The sequence below is a fragment of the Bufo bufo genome, unplaced genomic scaffold (genome assembly GCF_905171765.1).
Source record: "Bufo bufo unplaced genomic scaffold, aBufBuf1.1, whole genome shotgun sequence".
NCBI classification, from domain to species: domain Eukaryota; kingdom Metazoa; phylum Chordata; class Amphibia; order Anura; family Bufonidae; genus Bufo; species Bufo bufo.
The window spans coordinates 5237-27545 of record NW_024400042.1 but is presented as its reverse complement, the minus strand read 5'-3'; the positions used below and the strand labels follow the sequence as shown (position 1 = coordinate 27545).

Below are 22309 nucleotides of genomic sequence, written 5' to 3'. Positions count from 1 at the left end.
TCCTGCTATGTCCTCCGGTATCTCTGCTCACTAAGTTATAGTAGGCGGAGATTCCAGTCCCTAAGTTATGGTAGGCGGAGTCTGCCCTTGTTCTGCTCTAGCGCTGGCCAATCGCAGCGCAGAGCTCACAGCCTGGGAGGTTATTTTCTCCCAGGCTGTGAGCTCTGCAATACGATTGGCCAGCGCTACAGAAGAACAAGGGCAGACTCCGCCTACCATAACTTAGGGAACGGAGATACCGGAGGACATAGCAAGAGAACGGAGCGGCGCCCGGGGATAATAGTAAGTGCAGTGAGATCCCCGGGCGCCGCTCTACATGTCTGTATAGTTAGTTCATAGGGTAAGAATCGGTGAAAGGTCCTCTTTAACTACATACTACACAAAATTCAATAAATGACTCTTATTGTTAATTGATATATTTATTTTTTGTGTTTCATAACAGTAATCAAAAAAATTGCAACAAAAATTGCAAAAATGAAAGAGAGGCATCAGAAAACGGTCATGGAATTCAGAGCCCACATCCGGAAATCCCAGAAAATGCTTCAGGAATTCCATGACCAATATGGAGAGGACCTGAAGGAACTTACAGGCCTGCAGGAAGAACTGCAAAACTTCCCTTAAACTTATTATAATTTATTTATTTTTTTATTAAAAAAGTTTTCTTCAGTTATATTGCAGCGTACTCAAGTTGTGTGTAATAGTGTTCCTGGGTGTAGTAGTGCAATAAACACTAACCTGAGACGGCTGACTCTCTGCATAGGCAGGTGATGGTAGAAATTGTTCGTGACGCCAGTGCCAAGTAAACGGTGGCACGCCGTTTGCGGATAGCAGGAATAAATGAGGAACACCGTGAGGTTAAAACAGAACTCCAACTTTGGTAGGTTTCATGGAGACATTTACTGAATCGCAGTTCCTTAGCATACAGTCGATTTTTCAATACGGTTGATGAAGGCAATACAGATTAAGCAAGGTGATTACAGAGTGTTAAACACAGGACTTGCAGTACAGGAGCTTGCACTCTATCTCTGACTGATCCTGGAATATAGCAAATCTTCTCCAAGGCCCAATAACCTAGTTCTGGCTTTATATCCTTGGTTGTAGCTTTAGAGAGTACCTCCTCTGTTATTTTGAATACCTCTTACTTCTCTGCACTTTGCCTCTGTCCCTCTCAGCTTCCTTAGGTTCTAGAAACTTCTGCACAGTGGTCTTCCTGCTTCTGCATATCTATATATTCAGGAGGGGAACCTTCTCCTTGGATTTGGAACCCGGTTACAGGGACTGCAATACCCTCTCCTGGTCTGCAGGCTTCAGGCCTGGACTTGTCTCTGACATAGTCTAATCTCTGGTTAGACTAGACTACAGACTCCAACTCCAACTCTAGACTCTCTTTCCCTTCCCTGACTGGGCCTTATATAAACTAGGGCTCTCTAGCTCCCTCTAATGACTAGAAGCTGGAATGACACCCCTAGCAGGCCTGTACATGCAGTTTCACAGTAACAGGGAAATATATAGCATTACATTACATTTTATAAAACTGACATATACCAACTTCGCATAAATAAGGAGGGACGACAGCACACCAAGTGACACTTTTGTAGTGACGGGCATTACAGTCCCCGTACACTACATAATTGATTCCATACTTATTTTTCTATAAGGTTATGTTTTTGTATAATTTTAACTGCAGTCTTATCAGTAAAGGAGCCTTTAGTCCACGTTCAAAGTCAGCAGGGTTCGGACAGACAACAGCAGTAGGTACATCTTAACAGTGTAGTATAAGGCCTACACATAAATAATTTTTTTCATGACAGCAGCAACAGGTAGTGTTGTATAATGAGGCATATACATAACAAATCAACTTGATCAAGACAGCAGCAGCAGGTAGAGCTAACGTATTCGGAGGGCTACAAGTCACCTTTAAATGTACAGCAGCAGCAGGTATTTATAGTGTTGTATCATGAGGTATATACATAATAAATCAACTTGATCAGGACAGCAGCAACAGGTAGAGCTAACGTTATATTCTGAGGCATACAAGTCAGCTTCATCTGGACAGCAGCAGTAGGTAAAGTTAACATTTTAGGTTGATTAGTAAATTGAAAAATCAACTTTATCAGGACAGCTGACGGTGTTGTATAAGGACTTCACATAGCTACCAAAGGACAAACAACTATCTTGACATAACTCTGTATGATCATGACAGACAGCATCTGCAGCTGGTAGATATAAAAAGTCGAGTATAAAACATAAACATATCTCATCCTAACTCAGGAGGACAGGCAGCAGCAGGTAATGTGGATTTTCAAAAGGCTGAATGCTAACTCGCCGTGATCAGAACAGACAGCATCAGAATCCGCAGTAGGCAAATATTAACAGTGGATTATACAGCCTACACATAACTCTCAATGATCAGGACAATAGAAGCAGTCATTGCTAACGGTGGAGTATAATGACTACATAGTACTCTGAAGTATCAGGCCAAGATCAGCATGCAGTTGGTAAGTTAAAGTAGCATTCTAATTACTACACAAAGTTTGGCATAACTAAGCAGTAATAGAGAGTGTCAGGTTATAATATTGCAGCAGACAAAATTTTGTAACAGATGGGGCTGTGGAAGACCGATTATAAAAGTATTAAAAAAAAAGATTGAACACCCAACTACAGCATGTGTATTCATCGCTTATATATACACTGTTGTCCAACAAAAATAAAATATTTAAAACAAAAAAATTATAACAGTTCATTATTATTAAATGTTCTTGAAAAGGCCAATATAACATTGTACAATAAATCATTTATCTAAAAAAACAACGTAATTTATAATAGAAAATTATTGTTTAACGCACATTAATTAACCTTTGTGTGAACACACTATTACCTTTCAAATGTATTATTGAACAAAGCTTTAGATTACAAAATACAAATCTACATTCAAAATGTATTATATATAGAGTATCAACCAAATTTTAACAAAAAATAAATTGATACTTTTAAAAAAGTATCTTATTATAAAATAAATTATCCAACTATCCATACTGTGATCCAAATATCAACCTCAATAATACAATATTGCATAGTAAAATTGTCTTAAGTTATATTAGTTCCATTATTTTTTATAATTGTAAAGATCAAATGTGTCTGAAAAAAAAATAAAATAAACAATTGACGAGTCAACAAAGAAATAACTATCATGAATCTGATATAGTGTCTGTTTGTTTAACTGGACATGTCGGAGCATAGCTTCGTCAATAAAGACATCAACATGTGATGCAATGAGTAGAATCACTCACTAAATGGTGACATGGCTTCAAGATTATTATACTGTCAGCAGTTAATTTTGAAAGTTTACATTCTGGAATTATATTACACTTGCATGTGAAAATAATCATTATATAATTGTCAAGAAGTAAGATTACATATAAACGTATATATCTCTATATACATGTGGCAATAACGCTCCATTAACAAAACCGGATTACCACACGGATGAGTATAACGCCAGTAACACCCAACCATGTAGAGAGGTCAACACGGAAGCCAGGCATCCTTTCCAGGACAACCGACAACACCATGTTAGAACCTAAGTCCGTATTAAAATAATAAATAAAACAAAAAACTTTTATTAGGTTTATCAATCAGTCTTGTACAATGTTAAGTGCACAAAACCTTTTGAAAATTGAAGCCCACATGCGGTCCCCACCTTGCTAGAGTAAGAACCACAACATGGACGCCAACAACCCAATTAAAGCAAAATTAAAATTTTTATAATAAAATAAAATAAATTATTTTGGTGAATGAAGCGTAAAACCACATGAATGTATTAAACAAAAACGTTTTTATTCTATCTATATTCCAATCAAATTCTTGACAATATACGATGAATAGTGCACATTCGCAAATATTAAACATGAACACCATTTTATGAAAATAATAATACTCAATACTTGTCATATTACAAGGGCTAATAAGTGGTCCATGCTGGTTCTCCTTTGCATGATCTTGAAAAAAAAAATTCCACAGTTCAATTTGAATAATTTACTATATTTCAGACACATTACTTGGCTGCATTAGGCTAAACAGTAGCAGTGAAATAGTAACGCAACAGTATAAGGCTTACAAATCAAAGGGCCAAACAATTAAGGATAACTACTGAAACTACCATTAAAATAGAAAAATCTGCCTGGAAGAAATCCAGTTAGCCATTCATGATATACCAACTGGGAAGGCACCGGGCCGGGATGGGATTCCGATTGAGGTTTATTCCAGGTACAGTGAAATTCTTAGTCCCCAACTCCTTAGGCTGTACTCTGCGTCATATCGGGGCCATCAGCTACCTGAGACCTTGTATGATGCAACTATTGTTGTTATATTAAAGCCGGATAAGGATCCAACGGCGTGTGGCTCTTACAGGCCGATTTCATTGCTTAATTTAGACTACAAAATTCTGACTAGGCTGTTAGCTTCCCGTTTAAATAAAGTAATTACGTCCATAGTTCATCAGGATCAGGCAGGGTTCATGCCGGGGAGGACCACCTCTGACAATATCAGGAGAGCCCAGGTCATTGCTCAGGTAGGAGTAGCGGAGGGTCGTGAATGGGCTTTGGCGTCACTTGACACGGCCAAGGCCTTTGACTCTGTGGAGTGGCCTTTCCTGTTGCGGATCCTGAGGGAATTTGGGTTTGGGCCGGGGTTCATACGGTGGGTAGAGATTCTGTAACATAGACCTAAGGCAAATATACTAGTGAATGGTACCCTATTGGATTCATTTACTTTGCATAGAGGCACCAGACAGGGCTGCCCCCTTTCCCCCCTCTTGTTTGCGGTGGTAATTGAGCATTTAGCGTTGCGGATCAGACAGGATGGGTCCTTCAAGGGGATTTCTAAGGGAGATAGAGAGGAGAAAATAGGTCTGTACGCAGATGATCTCCTTCTGTTTATGGACGAGCCTGAGCAGACCCTCCCCAGTGCAATTGAGGTAATAGAGAAATTTGGCACATACTCGGGCTTGCTCATAAACTGGACGAAATCAGATATTATGCCTCTTTGGGATCATGGATGGCCGAAGTGTATACATAATTTAGCGGTAGTAGACTAGTTTAAATATCTTGGTATTGTGATCATAAAGGACCTTGCGTCTCTGTGGCGAGAAATATAGAACCGATGGAATCCGTATTCATTGATAAATTTAAAACATGGAAGGCATTGCCGATTTCAGTGATGGGGAGACTGAATTTAGTAAAAATGATTTTGCTTCCCAAGGGTCTGTATCTCCGGTTGCACGCATGCGCCCCGGTACCAAAGGCCTTTTTTGATAGGCTGCATTCCCTGGTTACGGCTTTTGTGTGGGGCAAAGCTAGGAGTAAGCTTTCACAGAAAGTACTACAGAGGTTTAAGACAAGGGGGGGGAATGGCTTTACCTGATTTTTTTATATATTATCTGGCAGGTCTGTTGAAGTATGTGGCTGCATGGGTTAGACAGGGAGAACTACCAGGATCGGAATATTGGTTCAGGGAATATCTTAATCTTTCTACTCTATGGCCTGTGCTGGAGTCTCCGAGTTTAGTCCCCAGGAGGTTACTTCCTGCTCATAGATTGGCTAACCAAGTATGGAAAGCAGCCAAATTCAATTCGTATGTAGACTTACCAGATGCAACTCCGCTTTGGGATAATCTCATGTTGCCGCATCTGATGGCCTTGGAGGGTGCCGAATCATGGGAAAGATACGGGGTGCTGACACTGGCTGAGTTATATGATGAGGGTGTATTGCGGAGTTTGCAGCAACTACAGGAGAAATTCCAGATTCCCCATTCTTTCTTTTTTTTTTTTGAAATTCTTTATTTCTTATTTTGCAAAAATAACAGCATTATTGCATGTTGAATCACATACTTTAGAAAATAATAGTCGGTTCCATGCCGACTGATATCATGAAGCATAATCCAACAATTCACATACAATTACAACACATAAGTCTGTGTTTGATATTCAGCCTATGGTGACAATAAGGCACCTCGATTCATCAACAAAAACCATGCAAAAGTAAAAAAAAAAGACCATGGAAGATGTAGCCATGGCATGAAAATAAAAGAAAATTCGACAGACAATGACATGTATGAGGAGGGGGGCCACAAGAAAAGGATACAAAAGGAGGAATTGAGGGGGAAAGGATTTAAGGAAGCAGGGGGGGGGGGAGAAATGAAGTGTACAATAGTGTCCGGTCTAGACTCTCAAGACAGCAAATTCCGATACTCCGCGGAGTCCTGAAAGGTGAACCAAGGAGACCACATAGCAACAAAAGCTCTGTTACCACCTTTCAGAGATGCTGTGAGTTCCTCCATTCTCCGAATCTCTTTAACCTTCTGAATCCACATTCCCACGGAGGGAGGCGAACCAGACTTCCACCTCGCAGGGACACAAGCTCTAGCTGCTATAACCAGATATCGTAGACAAGATCGTTGAAGTAATATCAACGGCAAGTCTGAAAGAAAGAGTAAGAAAAACTCTGGTGTGTTAGGGATTGAAAAGGGAAAAATGGAGGCCAGGGCCTTCTGGACAGCCTCCCAGAAGGGTTTAACTTTGTCACATTGCCAGAAAATATGCAGGAGGGAACCTTGGTAGGCGACGCCGGCGTCACATCTCCAACATAGAGGAGAAGCCAACGGAGACGGGTAGGAACATAATACCACCTCGATAGTAATTTGTAACTGTCCTCCTGATATTTACTTGCAATGGATGATTTATGAGTAAACTGGAAAATTCACTGGTCGGAGGAAATATCCCTGTGCAAGTCCTGAGCCCATGTTGCTGAGTAAGGTGGGAGATAGTCCGAACCCGGCGTTACCAATGCCTTGTATAATTCTGAGAGAGAGTGCCGATATAGGCCGGAACCTATACATATTTTTTCAAAAGAAGTGAGTGCCCTATCATATCCATGAGTGGATGGAATAGAAGCAAGGAAATGATGTAGCTGCCTTGATCTCCATGGACCTAGAGGACAGGGGTCTGTCAGACCTAATAGTTCAGAGTAAGTGAGCCATCTGCCAGAAGTTCTGAAGAATGGTGCCCTACACCTACCACTCAACCTCCACTGTGCGAACGGACCCCTGAGCAACCCGCTGGGAAGTCCGGATGTCCTAGGATAGGGAACATTGGAGATGGTGCAGGGGAGATTGTAGATATCTGTTGGTACTTACGTAATTGAGCTAAGGTAGGACCTATGAGAGGGTGAGAGGAAAGGTCACTAGGGACCTTCCTATCCGTCCATGGAAGGAGGGCCAAAGGAGTTCGTAATGTGAATTGCTCAATTGAGATCCATTGCTTGAACTGAGTGTGTCGGGACCAATCTACCACACGTTGAAACAGAGGCTGCATAATACTTTCTTAGATCAGGGATCCCCAGGCCCCCCCTTTCCTTCGGCACATGTAATAAGGATCTAGATAGTCTCGAATTTTTCCCTGCCCACAGAAATCTAAAGAGATCCCGATGTACAACGAGAAGAAACTGGCCGGAATGTGGATAGGAAGGGTCTGAAACAGATACATTAAGCGTGTGAGGACGTTCATTTTGAAAATGGCGCACCTGCCAAACCACGTATATAGGCCTTTGGACCATCTCTTGAGGTCATCTCTGATCCTATTCAAGAGTGGAGTAAAATTCCTGGAGAAAAGCTCACGCAAATCCCTGGGAATCATTGTGCCTGAATATTTAATGGCACCTGTCGCCCAACGGAAAGGCAAGGAACCCGCCAGTTCGGCTTCTAGAGCCGGTGGAATGGAGACATTAAGCACTTCCGATTTCTGGAAGTTAATTTTAAGATTGGACAAGTTATGGAATACTTTGAATTCCTCAATTAGGTTAGGGAGGGCAACTTGAGGATTGGTTATCATGAACAACAGGTCATCTGCATAGGCTGCTATCTTAAACTCCTTTTCCTTTACCATGAGACCAGAAATGTCCGGGTTATTCCTTATAGTCCTCAGGAGTGGTTCTAGGGTAAGGATAAAAATTAAAGGAGATAAAGGGCAAGCCTGGCGTGTACCATTCCTGATCTCAAAGGGAGGCGAGAGGACACCATTAACCTTTGCGGCTGCCGAGGGAGAGGAGTATAAGGAGCGGATCCACGTCAATAAGGAACCCTCCACACCCACATGGTTTAATACTGCAAATAGCCAAGGCCAACCTACCCTGTCAAAAGCCTTTTCGGCATCTGTGGACAGGAGACATAGATTGGACCGTTGAATTTTGGCTAGATGTACCAGGTTCAAGACCTTTGTGGTGTTGTCTCTCGCCTCCCTTGAGGGAATGAAAGCCACCTGATCTAGGTGAATAAGGTCCGTCAGGTATGGGGTCAGGCGGGTGGCTAAAACTTTTGCGAAGAGCTTAATGTCCACATTAAGTAGAGAAATAGGCCGGTAACTGGCGCAAGCAGTCGGGTCCTTGCCCTCCTTATGGATAACAGTAATGTGTGCATGAGACATGTCTTTAGGGAGAGGCACTCCTGAGCTTAATTTATTAAAGGCATTGGTAAGGGGAGAATGCAGGAGGTGAAGGAATCTCTTATAATATGAGGCTGGTAGGCCATCTGGGCCTGGGGCCTTACTAGGTTGCATTGATTTCAGGGCCTCCCCAATCTCATCAGCTGTAAACGGACTGTTCAAACTCTCAATGGCCTCACTCGGTTATTTCGGTAAACCTGACTTATCCAAATAGGAGCTCATGGCAGAATTCAAGATCTGACTACATTGACTGGGTTGAGGAAGATTGTATAGGTTCTGATAAAATTGATAAAAAGCTTCCCCATTCTTTCTTTTATAGATACCTTCAATTACGGCACGCCCTGAATGCTCAATTCAGGTGGACGAATCGAAGTATTTCTAAATATCCTTTGATAGGGGTGCTGAGATGACAGGGACCTAAGGGCATTATTTCAATACTGTATACACATTTACTGGGCGATCGCATGATTCTTCAACCATTGGAGGTAGAAGCGAAATTGAAGGCTAATATTCCAAATCTTGAGGCTGAAGACTGGGAGGAGGCTATGTTGGTACCTACTAAGGTCTCCCCATCGGTAAATAATAAACTGACACAATTGTTCATATTGCATAGGAGCTATTAGTCACCTCTTAGATTGTATAAAATGGGGATAATGCACAGCAGCAGGTGTCATAGATGTCAAGAGGAGAGTGCTGATTTCTGGTATTTGATTTTTGGGATGCAGATACCTACAAGCTTTTTGGGGTAAAATTGTAGAAATTCTCTCCACAATGTTGCCTGTTTCGATAGAATTCAGCCCTAAAATATGTATCCTGGGGATATTAGAGGAGGAACAGTGGACACATCATCAGAGAATATTCTTGGGGGAGGCTCTTTTCTTAGCTAGGAAGGCGGTGGCGCTGAGGTGGATGGCGGAAAGACTTCCCACGGTAGGCCAATGGAAGACCTTGATGAATCATGCAATGAGTATGGAGGAAGTGGTATATATTCATAGAAAGTGCCCAAGTAAATTTCAGAAAGTGTGGGGAGAGTGGAGCTCTTCACTTCATTCCTTACAATCTAGGCATTTGCATTCTGTGTCGGAGGACCCCACTGCGTTGGGTGTTTGAATACTAGAACGTAAATATATAGTACCTCAGATGCCAAGTTGTGGTAATGTCCCCGATAATTACCTGACGCACTATGTATCATGACTGTACAGGGAGTGCAGAATTATTAGGCAAGTTGTATTTTGGAGGATTAATTTTATTATTGAACAACAACCATGTTCTCAATGAACCCAAAAAACTCATTAATATCAAAGCTGAATATTTTTGGAAGTCGTTTTTAGTTTGTTTTTAGTTTTAGCTATTTTAGGGGGATATCTGTGTGTGCAGGTGACTATTACTGTGCATAATTATTAGGCAACTTAACAAAAAACAAATATATACCCATTTCAATTATTAATTTTTACCAGTGAAACCAATATAACATCTCAACATTCACAAATATACATTTCTGACATTCAAAAACAAAACAAAAACAAATCAGTGACCAATATAGCCACCTTTCTTTGAAAGGACACTCAAAAGCCTGCCATCCATGGATTCTGTCAGTGTTTTGATCTGTTCACCATCAACATTGCGTGCAGCAGCAACCACAGCCTCCCAGGCACTGTTCAGAGAGGTGTACTGTTTTCCCTCCTTGTAAATCTCACATTTGATGATGGACCACAGGTTCTCAATAGGGTTCAGATCAGGGGAACAAGGAGGCCATGTCATTAGATTTTCTTCTTTTATACCCTTTCTTGCCAGCCACACTGTGGAGTACTTGGACGCGTGTGATGGAGCATTGTCCTGCATGAAAATCATGTTTTTCTTGAAGGATGCAGACTTCTTCCTGTACCACTGCTTGAAGAAGGTGTCTTCCAGAAACTGGCAGTAGGACTGGGAGTTGAGCTTGACTCCATCCTCAACCCGAAAAGGCCCCACAAGCTCATCTTTGATGATACCAGCCCAAACCAGTACTCTACCTCCACCTTGCTGGCGTCTGAGTCGGACTGGAGCTCTCTGCCCTTTACCAATCCAGCCACGGGCCCATCCATCTGGCCCATCAAGACTCACTCTCATTTCATCAGTCCATAAAACCTTCAAAAAATCAGTCTTGAGATATTTCTTGGCCCACTCTTGACGTTGCAGCTTGTGTGTCTTGTTCAGTGGTGGTCGTCTTTCAGCCTTTCTTACCTTGGCCATGTCTCTGAGTATTGCACACCTTGTGCTTTTGGGCACTCCAATGATGTTGCAGCTCTGAAATATGGCCAAACTGGTGGCAAGTGGCATCTTGGCAGCTGCACGCTTGACTTTTCTCAGTTCATGGGCAGTTATTTTTCGCCTTGGTTTTTCCACACGCTTCTTGCAACCCTGTTGACTATTTTGAATGAAACGCTTGATTGTTCGATGATCACGCTTCAGAAGCTTTGCAATTTTAAGAGTGCTGCATCCCTCTGCAAGATATCTCACAATTTTTGACTTTTCTGAGCCTGTCAAGTCCTTCTTTTGACCAATTTTGCCAAACGAAAGGAAGTTGCCTAATAATTATGCACACCTGATATAGGGTGTTGATGTCATTAGACCACACCCCTTCTCATTACAGAGATGCACATCACCTAATATGCTTAATTGGTAGTAGGCTAGTAAAAGGTCTACATTATTTTCGCCTAATCCTGCAGGATAGGCAGCATCATAATTTAATGATAAAATTGAAGAATAAAGAGTAATTATAACTACATGTTCAGGATAGACAGATGCAGCATCAACAAGATGGAAGTTTGAAATGGTTGAGCATAAGGTCTAAACATAACTTGGCACAACTCAGTAGGAAATGCATAATCAACATTTAAATATAATGATGTAGTGTAAGGACTAAACCAAAATCAGCCTGATCAGCAAATTCAATAGCAGCATCAACAGGATGGAAGATGGAAAATGTCTAGTAAAAGGCCTAAACATAGCTCTGAATAACTTATCAGGACAGACAGCATCACGTTCAAAGTTGGCAGCAGCAATGTGTACTGAGGAATGGGAAATCAACAGGCCATGGTAAGCCCATAAATGAAATAAGACATTTTAGACAGCATCACGTTCAAAGTTGGCAGCAGCAATGTGTACTGCGGAATGGGAAATCAACAGGCCATGGTAAGCCCATAAATGAAATATGACATGTCAGTCAGCAGCAGGTTCAAAGTTGGCAGCAGCAATGTGTACTGCGGAATGTGGAATCAACAGGCCATGGTAAGCCCATAAATGAAATAAGACATTTTAGACAGCATCACGTTCAAAGTTGGCAGCAGCAATGTGTACTGCGGAATGGGAAATCAACAGGCCATGGTAAGCCCATAAATGAAATATGACATGTCAGTCAGCAGCAGGTTCAAAGTTGGCAGCAGCAATGTGTACTGCTTAATGGGAAATCAACAGGCCATGGTAAGCCCATAAATGAAATAAGACATTTTAGACAGCATCACGTTCAAAGTTGTCAGCAGCAATGTGTACTGCGGAATGGGAAATCAACAGGCCATGGTAAGCCCATAAATGAAATATGACATGTCAGTCAGCAGCAGGTTCTAAGTTGGCAGCAGCAATGTGTACTGCTTAATGGGAAATCAACAGGCCATGGTAAGCCCATAAATGAAATAAGACATTTTAGACAGCATCACGTTCAAAGTTGGCAGCAGCAATGTGTACTGCGGAATGGGAAATCAACAGGCCATGGTAAGCCCATAAATGAAATATGACATGTCAGTCAGCAGCAGGTTCAAAGTTGGCAGCAGCAATGTGTACTGCGGAATGTGGAATCAACAGGCCATGGTAAGCCCATAAATGAAATAAGACATTTTAGACAGCATCACGTTCAAAGTTGGCAGCAGCAATGTGTACTGCGTAATGGGAAATCAACAGGCCATGGTAAGCCCATAAATGAAATATGACATGTCAGTCAGCAGCAGGTTCTAAGTTGGCAGCAGCAATGTGTACTGCTTAATGGGAAATCAACAGGCCATGGTAAGCCCATAAATGAAATAAGACATTTTAGACAGCATCACGTTCAAAGTTGTCAGCAGCAATGTGTACTGCGGAATGGGAAATCAACAGGCCATGGTAAGCCCATAAATGAAATATGACATGTCAGTCAGCAGCAGGTTCTAAGTTGGCAGCAGCAATGTGTACTGCTTAATGGGAAATCAACAGGCCATGGTAAGCCCATAAATGAAATAAGACATTTTAGACAGCATCACGTTCAAAGTTGTCAGCAGCAATGTGTACTGCGGAATGGGAAATCAACAGGCCATGGTAAGCCCATAAATGAAATATGACATGTCAGTCAGCAGCAGGTTCAAAGTTGGCAGCAGCAATGTGTACTGCGGAATGTGGAATCAACAGGCCATGTGGTAAGCCCATAAATGAAATATGACATGTCAGTCAGCATCACGTTCAAAGTTGGCAGCAGCAATGTGTACTGCGGAATGGGAAATGAACAGGCCATGGTAAGCCCATAAATGAAATATGACATGTCAGTCAGCAGCAGGTTCAAAGCAGGTTCAAAGTTGGCAGCAGCAATGTGTACTGCGGAATGTGAAATCAACAGGCCATGTGGTAAGCCCATAAATGAAATATGACATGTCAGTCAGCATCACGTTCAAAGTTGGCAGCAGCAATGTGTACTGCGGAATGGGAAATGAACAGGCCATGGTAAGCCCATAAATGAAATATGACATGTCAGTCAGCAGCAGGTTCAAAGTTGGCAGCATCAATGTGTACTGCGGAATGGGAAATCAACAGGCCATGGTAAGCCCATAAATGAAATATGACATGTCAGTCAGCAGCAGGTTCTAAGTTGGCAGCAGCAATGTGTACTGCTTAATGGGAAATCAACAGGCCATGGTAAGCCCATAAATGAAATAAGACATTTTAGACAGCATCACGTTCAAAGTTGGCAGCAGCAATGTGTACTGCGGAATGGGAAATCAACAGGCCATGGTAAGCCCATAAATGAAATATGACATGTCAGTCAGCAGCAGGTTCAAAGTTGGCAGCAGCAATGTGTACTGCTTAATGGGAAATCAACAGGCCATGGTAAGCCCATAAATGAAATAAGACATTTTAGACAGCATCACGTTCAAAGTTGGCAGCAGCAATGTGTACTGCGGAATGGGAAATCAACAGGCCATGGTAAGCCCATAAATGAAATATGACATGTCAGTCAGCAGCAGGTTCAAAGTTGGCAGCAGCAATGTGTACTGCGGAATGTGGAATCAACAGGCCATGGTAAGCCCATAAATGAAATAAGACATTTTAGACAGCATCACGTTCAAAGTTGGCAGCAGCAATGTGTACTGCGGAATGGGAAATCAACAGGCCATGGTAAGCCCATAAATGAAATATGACATGTCAGGCAGCAGCAGGTTCTAAGTTGGCAGCAGCAATGTGTACTGCTTAATGGGAAATCAACAGGCCATGGTAAGCCCATAAATGAAATAAGACATTTTAGACAGCATCACGTTCAAAGTTGTCAGCAGCAATGTGTACTGCGGAATGGGAAATCAACAGGCCATGGTAAGCCCATAAATGAAATATGACATGTCAGTCAGCAGCAGGTTCAAAGTTGGCAGCAGCAATGTGTACTGCTTAATGGGAAATCAACAGGCCATGGTAAGCCCATAAATGAAATAAGACATTTTAGACAGCATCACGTTCAAAGTTGGCAGCAGCAATGTGTACTGCGGAATGGGAAATCAACAGGCCATGGTAAGCCCATAAATGAAATATGACATGTCAGTCAGCATCAGGTTAAAAGTTGGCAGCAGCAATGTGTACTGCTTAATGGGAAATCAACAGGCCATGGTAAGCCCATAAATGAAATAAGACATCTGGCGCGTAGGAATCATCACACGGTTAGGCTGGCTGTGGAGCCGCAGTGTTCTGATACTGACTCAATATGCTTTAAAGAATAAATTGTTGACTACCGATGCATGCGGCGTGTCTATTTAATTTAGTTTTTGGATTGGTAACAATCAATTTAAGTCAAATTACATAATGAAAATTAATTAATCTAATAATATATCAATATATCATTTAAAAAAAACGAAGTTTTGGAGGGAGAGACAAGGAGAGGGATGGACAAGGGACCCTTCAACGGCCTGAACCGACAGCGGGGGACAAGAAGTCACTGCCGATCCAGGACTCGTTCATTTTAATGAATGTAAGTCTGTCCACTGACTCTGTGGACAGACGGGTCCGCTTGTCCGTGACCACCCCACCTGCCGCGCTAAATGTCCGCTCAGACAGTACGCTGGAGGGGGGGCAAGATAGTAACTCCAGCGCATACTGAGCGAGCTCGCGGCAGGTGTCCAGCCTGGCAACCCAGTACTCCATGGGGTCGTCGGTGCTCATGCTGTCGGAAGCACCAACGGACCCCATGTAGTCTGCCACCATGCGGGCCAGCCGCTGGTGGTGACTGCTGCTGCTGCTGCTACTGGGTCGCGCAGACTGGTAGAACGACCGCATCTCACCCATAAGGTCACCTGCTCGGCTGGTGCTGCTGGGGCCAGCCACCTGCTGGGTGAGATGGGCGGGGAGAACTGGAGCGTGAGGCCGAGGGTTGGCCTGCTCCAGCCGCTTGATCAGACAGGCCCGCAGTTGATCCATCCGGGCCTGTCTACGGCAGGCTGGAATGAACTGCTCCAGCTTCCCCTTGCAGCGAGGGTCTAAAAGGGTGGCCAACCAATAATCTTCCCTCTCCTTGATTCTCTTGATCCGGGGGTCCCTCCGGAGGCATCGCAGCATGTGGGCAGCCATAGGGAAGAGGACAGCCCGCTGTGACTCTTCATGGATGCCCAGGACCATGACCTCTTGGTCCTCCTGCTGCTGTTGCTGATGCTCCCGGTCGGAGCTGCCCCACCCCCGGACTAACGGTGCCCCCAACACCGTCTCTCCCTCCTGACCAGGCCCAGACTCCTGGACTTCCACATCATCATTGTCCTCCTCCTCCTCCTCCTCGTCCTGGTGAAGCATTGCCTCCTCTTGCTCCACCAAGGCACTCTCCCCAGCCTCGAGCAGGCGATCTAGTGTCCTGTCCAGCAGGAACACTATGGGGAGCACGTCATTGAGGCCGACATGCTCCCCGCTGACCATCTTGGTCGCCTGCTCAAATGGGGCCAACACGTGGCAGACCTGCTGTATCTGCCCCCACTCCGCATTAGTGATGTATGGGAGTGGGTTGGTTGGCCCTGGAGTGCCTTGGTCCAGCAGGTATTCCCTCACCGCCCTTCGCTGCTCCCACAACCTCTCCAGCATGTGGAGGGTGGAGTTCCACCGCGTCACGCTGTCGACAATCAGCCTGTGAGGTGGCAGGCTGTTGTCCCGCTGCAGTCTGGACAGGGACGCGGCAGCAGTTGGGGAGCGTCTAAAGTGGCTGGCAATCCTCCGTACCCTTAGCACAATGTCACTCAACCCTTCGTATGTTCTGAGGAACTTCTGCACAACTAGGTTGAGGACATGTGCCATGCAGGGTACGTGGGTAAGACTGCCAGCATGGAGGGCGGCGAGGAGGTTGCTGCCGTTGTCACAGACAACCATACCTGCCTGGAGCCTTCGGGGTGTCAGCCACTTCTGGACCTGAGCCTGTAGTGCGGCCAGAACATCAGGTCCAGTGTGTCTCCGTTCCCCTAAGCTCACAAGCTGGAGCACGGCCTGGCAGTGGACGTGCACCACACTTGCGTAGCTTCGGGGACGCTTGCTGGGGGGCTCAGCAGCAGTGGAGACAGTGGCTTGTGAGGGGAGAGCAGCAGTTCTCCCCTGGACACCCCGGGGCGGCACCACAAAGTCTGATGCCGCCGTTCCCTCCCCGGCGCCTCGGAGGGAAACCCAATGGGCAGTAAAACTGATATAGCGTCCCTGCCCATGCCTGCTGGTCCAAGCATCCATTGTCAGATGCACCCTGTCACTGACAGCATGATCCAGCGACAGGGATACATTCTGCACAATGTGCTGGTGTAGGGCAGGGACGCCAGTCCTGGCAAAGAAATGGCGGCTGGGGACACGCCATCTGGGTTGTGCCTGCTCCAACATCTGCCGGAATGGATTGCTGTCCACAAGATTGAAGGGCAGCAGATGTTGGGCGATAACCCTTGCCAGGAGCCCATTGAGTGAACGCACGCGTCGGTCCCCGGGGGCATAGGGCGCGGTGCGTTCAAAAAGGTCAGCAACCGTGGGCTGGCGCTGGACGGCAGTGGAGGGCATAGAGGAGGGTGCGGTGGAGGCAGAGGTCTGGATGCCAGTACCTCTAGGAGAGGGAGCGGGGGAGTGGGAACGCCTTGTTGGAAGTGGTTGGGGTGGCTGCAGAACAGTGGCAGGAGCTGCTGTCCCCTGCGCACTGCTGGTGGCGCCACTGCTGTGACCACCCCGCATCTGTTCCCACTCCCGCCAGTGGTTGACTCTCAGGTGCTGGGTGAGGGCAGTGGTACCCAGCCGAGCCGCAGACCTCCCTCTCCTCACCCTGGCATGGCACAGATTACAAATGCCAATTGTGGCATCATCTGGTGCCAGGGTGAAATAAGCCCAAACAGGCGACTTACGCACCACCCTCCTGTCAGATGGGGCGGTGCTGACTTGCGCCTGCTCGGGCTCGGTGCGGACAGGTGGAGGTGGCTGCTGCTGCCTCCTCCTACTGCCATTACCAGTGGAGCCCCTGACTCTGGGCTCACTGGCAACCTGTCGCACCATTTGCCTCTGGTGCCTACCTTCCTCCTCATCATTGCTGCTGATGCCTGACAAGGGAGGTGGCACCCATTCTCGATCACCCTCCTCTTCGTCCCCCGATATGTCAGACACCGGGCCAACCAGTGGTGGACTGAGGCGAACAGCAGACGTGGGGCCCCTGATCTGGCTCCTCTGTCCCCTCGCTGACACCTGGGTCTGATTAGGTGTGGGGTTTTGCTGGCTGAAACCGCCCGCACCTGTTGGAAGGGATGTCACTGGGGTACATACAGGTGGTACCCCCTCCATCTCCTCCTCCATCCCTTCCATAAGGTTCTGACCCTCAGGACTGAACTGCAAATCAGCCTCCTGCATTACCTCCCCCAAGATGTCCCTCTCACTGTCGCTGTCAAACAGGAGCAGAGACGATTCTTGGGGGCTGGGGGTTGGTCCTGCAGGAGACGAAGTGCAGCTGCTGCTCGGAGCCGGGGCAGAGGACTCTGTGGCACTGCCTTGTGCCACGAGAGACATAACTTCCTCGGCATCCTGTGAGGTAATTCTCCTGCTGCCAGTCCCAAAATATTCACGAATAAGGCGGACGCCCCTGACACCTGCGTCCGCACCTCGGTGGGTAGAGGAGCGGCCCCGTGCTGGCAGCTGTCCAGCACTGGGACCAACTACTCTCCTACCCCTGCTGCTTGTTCGTGAAGACCTCATTATTTTTATTTTTTTAATTTATAGAAAAATTAAATAATATAATTTGATTTTGGGAATAAGTTTATTGGGATGGGGACTGTCGTACAATAAAGAAAACAACGCGGACAATACACCGAATAACAAGTAAAAGAAAAACACTAAAACGAATAAAAAAATTTTTGTCTTTTTTTTTTTTTAACTAACAAAGGACGTAGACACTGACACGACACAAACTAAACAGTAATAAAGGAAAACTAATAAACTACACTAAAGGACGTAGACACTGACACGACACAAACTAAACAGTAATAAAGGAAAACTAAAGCCTACACTATAACTAACCTACACCCTTCACTAGAAACTATCACCTAACTAATATATTCACTAACCTAAATTATTATATTTCTCCTAACTAGGCCCTACACTGCACTCTGCACTAGAAACTATCAGCTAACTATTCACTAACCAAAATTATTATATTTCTCCTAACTAGGCCCTACACTGCACCCTGCACTAGAAACTATCAGCTACACTAATCTATTCACTAACCTAAATAAATTATTATTTTTCTCCTAACTCTGTACCCTAATCTTTAACCTATCAGCTACACTAACCTACCCTATCTAACACTATCAGATTAAACAATTCGATTTGTAATTTGCTTTTAAAAAAGCAAAGCACTGCACAGTTCCAAGCTCCTCTCTCAATCACCACCACATGAAACTGCACAAAATGGATGCCGTGACAAAATCTTATATAGTAATGGGGTAGGCAACTTTCTGATTGGTTGCTAGGGATGTTGCTAACCTGTTGGACTCCTTCTCATTGGCCCACAATCTAAAATGAGGGAGGGATTAGTGTCCTCACGAAGAGCCGATATTCGCATGTGCGCTAATAAAATCGCATTACGAATATTCGCGCCTCAATCACTTTCTCGGCAATGTGACTAAGATCTGAGCTTTTGGACCTTTGGGAAACAATCGAGATACAGTGGGGGGTGATGAAAGTAGTTGACAGAGTACAGATGAATGTAATCTGTACTGTGGAAACTAAAATAAAAAATACGAATATTCGTAAGTCGAAATTTTCGAAGTTCTAAATATTTGCGAATATGGTGCTATACTATATGAATGCACAGGCCTTTGCCTTTCTGTTCTGGGGACAAGTGCTGATATTCGCCTGTGCGCTAATATTATCGCTTTAGGAAGATTCGCAACTCAATTCACTAAAGTATGAATGCAAAGCCCTTTGCCTCTGTTCTGGGACAAGTGCAGATATTCGCCTATGCGCTAATATAATCGCCTTACGAAGATTCGCAACTTTATCACTTTCTCGGCAATGTGACTAAGTTCTGAGCTTTTGGACCTTTGGGAAACAATCGAGATACAGTGGGGGGTGATGAAAGTAGTTGACAGAGTACAGATGAATGTAATCTGTACTGTGGAAACTAAAATAAAAAATACGAATATTCGTAAGTCGAAATTTTCGAAGTTCTAAATATTCGCGAATATGGTGCTATACTATATGAATGCACAGGCCTTTGCCTTTCTGTTCTGGGGACAAGTGCTGATATTCGCCTGTGCGCTAATATTATCGCTTTAGGAGGATTCGCAACTCAATTCACTAAAGTATGAATGCAAAGCCCTTTGCCTCTGTTCTGGGACAAGTGCAGATATTCGCCTATGCGCTAATATAATCGCCTTACGAAGATTCGCAACTTTATCACTTTCTCGGCAATGTGACTAAGTTCTGAGCTTTTGGACCTTTGGGAAACAATCGAGATACAGTGGGGGGTGATGAAAGTAGTTGACAGAGTACAGATGAATGTAATCTGTACTGTGGAAACTAAAATAAAAAATACGAATATTCGTAAGTCGAAATTTTCGAAGTTCTAAATATTCGCGAATATGGTGCTATACTATATGAATGCACAGGCCTTTGCCTTTCTGTTCTGGGGACAAGTGCTGATATTCGCCTGTGCGCTAATATTATCGCTTTAGGAGGATTCGCAACTCAATTCACTAAAGTATGAATGCAAAGCCCTTTGCCTCTGTTCTGGGACAAGTGCAGATATTCGCCTATGCGCTAATATAATCGCCTTACGAAGATTCGCAACTTTATCACTTTCTCGGCAATGTGACTAAGTTCTGAGCTTTTGGACCTTTGGGAAACAATCGAGATACAGTGGGGGGTGATGAAAGTAGTTGACAGAGTACAGATGAATGTAATCTGTACTGTGGAAACTAAAATAAAAAATACGAATATTCGTAAGTCGAAATTTTCGAAGTTCTAAATATTCGCGAATATGGTGCTATACTATATGAATGCACAGGCCTTTGCCTTTCTGTTCTGGGGACAAGTGCTGATATTCGCCTGTGCGCTAATATTATCGCTTTAGGAGGATTCGCAACTCAATTCACTAAAGTATGAATGCAAAGCCCTTTGCCTCTGTTCTGGGACAAGTGCAGATATTCGCCTATGCGCTAATATAATCGCCTTACGAAGATTCGCAACTTTAGCACTTTCTCGGCAATGTGACTAAGTTCTGAGCTTTTGGACCTTTGGGAAACAATCAATTATATGTGTACTGTAATTTTGTTAAAAAATAAAAAACGAATATTCGTTTTTACGAATATATAGCACTATATTCGAAATATTCGCGAAATCTCGAAATTGCGATATTCGTTAAAAAAATTCGCTTTTCGAATATTCGCGCTCAACACTATCCCTCTAGCCTTTCCAAGGACTATTTTAGAGCCATTTTAATGCAAAAAAGTGCCAATTTTAGTGCCCTAAATTGAAAAAAATCTTATTTTCAATTGTCGGGTGACATTTTACAATTTTTGGCGTATACAAACCCCTGCTGTGCCTGGGTGACAGGGGCCTAAATCTCTCAAAATTGTCTGTTCTATTGCTGGGTGACATGAACCCCTTTTGCCGTGAATGAACCCCTGCTGTGCCTGGGTGACAGGGGCCTAAATCTCTCAAAATCCTCTGTTCTATTGCTGGGTGACAAGAACCCACTTTTGCCGTGAATGAACCCCTGCTGTACCTGGGTGACAGGGGCCTAAATCTCTTAAAATCCTCTGTTCTATTGCTTTGTGACATGAACTCCCTTTTGCTGTGAACGAACCACTGCTGTGCCTGGGTGACATGAGCCTCGTTCTCTTAAAATCCTCTGTTCTATTGCTGGGTGACATGAACCCCATTTTGCCGTGAATGAACCCCTGCTCTGCATTGCTGACAGGGAACTAAATTTTGTGAAAACATCTGTTACTGATCGGAAGATGCGCGACTACAAGTGCAGGCTGCTGATGGCATTCCCACCTGACAGCGGGGGCACAGTGAAATCACAAGGCGAAGACAGAGGAGGAGGAAGAAGTCGCCAACGCAGCTTGGGCAACGCCAGCACCTGAGAAGGCAGGGTTAGTATGGCCAAAATGTGGAAAAGCTTTGTCAGCCTTGGAGGTGCTGACCTGCCCTGCAGCCAGTGTATAGTGTGAACGTGTGTTTAGCATGGCAGAGAGCATTATCACAGGCCGCAGCCAATGTGGACAAGCTTACGTTTATTAAAATGAACCAGGCATGGATCCCACAGGACTTGTCCGTACCTTATGCAGAATAGACATTTATACCAGCCTCAACCATCCATTCTTGTACTCAAGTGCACTTATTCTTTGTTTTATTTTGTTATATGTCCCAATATTTTGGGGGATACCCCAATTCAAAAATAAAAAACAACACAAATCAGTGTTGGCTACTAGGGATGAGCGAACCCGAACTGTATAGTTCGGGTTCGTACCGAATTTTGGGGTGTCCGTGACACGGACCCGAACCCGAACATTTTCGTAAAAGTCTGGGTTCGGGTTCAGTGTTCGGCGCTTCCTTGGCGCTTTTTGAAAGGCTGCAAAGCAGCCAATCAACAAGCGTCATACTACTTGCCCCAAGAGGCCATCACAGCCTTGCCTACTATTGGCATGGCTGTGATTGGCCAGTGCAGCATGTGACCCAGCCTCTATATAAGCTTGGGTCACGTAGCGCTGCACGTCACTCTGCTGATTCAAGCATAGGGAGAGGTTGCAGCTGCGACGTTAGGGCGAGATTAGGCAGATTAACTCCTCCAAAAGACTTCATTCTGTGATCGATCTGCAGCTGTGGATCATTGAAGTGCTAATATTGACTTGCTCACTTTTTTGAGGCTGCCCAGAGCGTTTTTAGATCACTTTTTTTCTGGGGTGATCGGCGGCCATTCTGTGACTTGTGGTGCGCCAGCACAAGCTATCACCAAGTGTATTTAACCATCAATAGTGTGGTTATTTTGTGCTATATCCTACATCAGCTGCAGGCTGAGCCTGTGTCACCGAAGTGCATTTAACCATCAACAGTCTG

At 44.5% G+C, this 22309-nt stretch overlaps 1 long non-coding RNA gene across 1 annotated transcript; it reads right to left on the bottom strand.

Annotated features, from left to right (window-relative positions):
• Positions 1–1151: 1151 nt before the first annotated feature.
• Positions 1152–20538, bottom strand: LOC120983144. Its single transcript, XR_005775052.1, has 4 exons — positions 20480–20538; positions 18788–18887; positions 5739–5741; positions 1152–1165 (listed from the first exon to the last, which is right to left on the bottom strand). It is a non-coding gene; the product is annotated as an uncharacterized LOC120983144 (long non-coding RNA).
• Positions 20539–22309: the final 1771 nt, after the last annotated feature.